The sequence below is a fragment of the Talpa europaea genome, assembly GCF_964194135.1.
Source record: "Talpa europaea genome assembly, contig: HAP1_SCAFFOLD_99, whole genome shotgun sequence".
NCBI lineage: Eukaryota > Metazoa > Chordata > Mammalia > Eulipotyphla > Talpidae > Talpa > Talpa europaea.
In genome coordinates this window covers 12,996-15,872 of record NW_028168020.1, presented here as the reverse complement: position 1 = coordinate 15,872, position 2,877 = coordinate 12,996, and the positions used below count along the sequence as shown (strand labels likewise).

Genomic DNA, 2,877 nt, shown 5'->3' with positions numbered 1-2,877 from the left:
TTGAGAATTTTTATACTCAGGAATGGTAAACATTGGCTTTTCTTTTTAAAGATATATTTATTTATTTATACAAACACTGGGCCCCAGTCAGATGCCCCAGAGGGTGAAAGAATTCACCAGAGCCACAGCAGGGAACAGAACAGGCAGACTGACGAAATACAACGCTGAGGGGAGCAGCGGGTGTGGCAGGAGAGGTCTGTCACGTCAGGGGGACCTTCGCCTGGCGGCTCACCATTCAACCGCTGTGCCACCAATGGAGGCCCAAACATTGGATTTCAAAAGAAATCTTAGAAAGCATGGCATGGATTGGTGGGGAACATTTTTTATTACCTTTATTCTAAAATCATAATTCACATATTTTAATCTTTTACAAAACTGTAACATGTTTCAATCAATAAGTTATAATATTTTGATAGATCTTATCACACATACACAAATACTGGAATTAAAGGTTATTGACCTGCGTGCACTTTTATGACAGGTGGTCTACTTTACATCACTTTCTAGGAAAATTGAATTTGGGGTGACTGCTAGGACAGAGGTCCCTTTGTTTTACATGGCATACCTTCTGATCATGATTTCTGCCTGGCAGAAGACCTATATCATGGACAGCATACAACAGAGAATGTCTGACATCTACTCCCACGTGGCGGTGTCCATCACCATCGCCACTCTCACAAATGTCCTGGCCTTCTGTACAGGGTTGATGACCTCCTTTAAGTCCGTGCATTACTTTTGCATTTATATGGGAACAATCTTCCTCTTTTGTTATTTTTATAAAATCACCTGTTTTGGCGCATTTATGGCCCAAGATGGTAAGAGAGAAGTGGCCTTTCTGTACTGGCTGCAAAAGTCAGAGGGTACCCCGGACCAAAATTCTTCCTCGCTGATAAGGTGCTCCTGCCTACCATTTAGTTCTCTTCAAACTGATGAAGAATCGAACATCCATCCAATGAACTTGTTCTTTAGAGATTATTTTGGCCCCTTTCTCACAAACACTAAGTCCAAGTTTATGATAGTGGTTTTATACCTTCTGTACATCGCATTCAGTATACATGGCTGCTCCCAAGTGCAGGAAGGTTTAGGTCTTGGACATTTGGCAAGTGACGATTCTTATATCACACCCTATTTTAACATCCATGAAGAGAATTTTTAAGATATGGTCCCTTAGTGATGGTTATCATGACTGAAACAGTTGACTACTGAGATAAAGACACTAGGCAAACATTGGTGAAATGTCTGACCACTTTTGAAAACAGTGACTATGTCATTCAAAATCTAACTCAGTTTTGGTTACAAGCATATATACAGTATATGGAAGCTAATATCTAAGCTGTAAATGACAGAGATAGATCTATAAACAACATTCCTGGTTTTTTATTGCATATTCCAATTTTTACATATAATATTAATATTTCATCATCACATGAGATTACTTCTTCCCAGGCCTTCATTAAGACCACAGGTGTTTCTTCTTCACGCAGTAAGAAGAACATGTTATTCCAATTACAAAGTTATGCCAAAAGGTGTGAGATTCCCCTAATGGTGTATAACCCAGCATTTATCTATTTTGATCAATATTCTGCCATCTAAGAAAACACTATTCGAAGTGTCATTGTTGCATCCATAGCTATGTTCATTGTTTCTTTATTGTTAATTTCCCACCCATTGTGATCCTTGTGGGTCACTTTTTCTATTGGGTCTGTGATTGTAGGAATAACAGGTTTCATGGGATTCTGGCATATCAACCTTGATTCCATATCCATGATGAATCTTGTGATTTGTATAGGGTTTTCTTTTGATTTGTGTGCACATATTTCATATGCATGTTTCCAGTTCTGAACCCTCAGCAAACAAAAAGCAATTGAGGCATTGTTTTTGCTAGGTTACGCAGTGTTACAAAGTGCACTGTCAACAATAATAGGAGCGTCTGTTTTATCTGTAGCTAACACATACATCTTTAGGACATGTTTTAAGATTTTGTTTCTTGTCATGGTATTGGGGGTTATTCATGGCCTAGTGTTTATTCCAGTATTCTTATCCATTTTTTGAAGATTTGTTGGAATATCACTAACAAATCAGTGCTCAATGATAGAATTCTTTTTTTTTTAATAGAGGCATGTTTATTTATTTACTTGTTTGTTTTTTGTTTATACATGCACTGGGTACAGTCAGACATCAAGCTCGGGAGGGTGAGAGAATTCACCAGAGGCAGAGCGGGGAGCAGAGCAGGCAGAAGGACAAAAGTACACTGCTGAGGGGAGCAGCAGGCGGCAGGAGAGGTCTGCGTGCCATGTGGGACCCTCTTCCGGTGGCCGGGGAACAGCCGGGGATCGAACCGGCGCCGCAGAGGCTGCGGGCAGCTTCTCAACCCAGCGCTCAACCGCTGTGCCACCGGGGAGGCCCTCAATGATAGAATTCTTGACTGCCCCAACGCAGTCTGGTAAAAATGCTCTATTAAGGACAGTTGATAAACTGAAAACAAGGCATGTTTCCTTGATTTGGAAATCTCATTCCAAGCTGTTCTTTAAAATATCCTGAGAAAAATTCATTAGTCCTACATTAAAATAATTTTAGTAAATTAGGAAGTCTTGTCATCTGTATTGTAAACTATAAAAATTGGGTGTAAGGTAAAACTTTCCATTGTTTTTTTTTTTTTTTTCTGTTTTTTACCCTCTTATCATTAGCCTTTCTGCCTGGAATTAAGAATTTTCTACATTATATATACTATCAGTGGGATGTTATGTGTATTGTACTTCCTATATGCATTACTATGTAAAGGTTCAAATTATTATTACTTATTCTCCATACTAGGACATTTCTATGCACTTTCTTAATCATATATTCGGATGAACTGAAGTTGCTATCAATAATTCT

The 2,877-nt window shown here is 38.8% G+C and overlaps 1 pseudogene across 1 annotated transcript; it reads left to right on the top strand.

The window, feature by feature from the left end:
* The first annotated feature begins 574 nt into the window (after positions 1 to 574).
* LOC311188008 (patched domain-containing protein 3-like) lies at positions 575 to 2,377 on the top strand (annotated as a pseudogene). The gene has a single exon. The product of its transcript is annotated as a patched domain-containing protein 3-like (transcript).
* Positions 2,378 to 2,877: the final 500 nt, after the last annotated feature.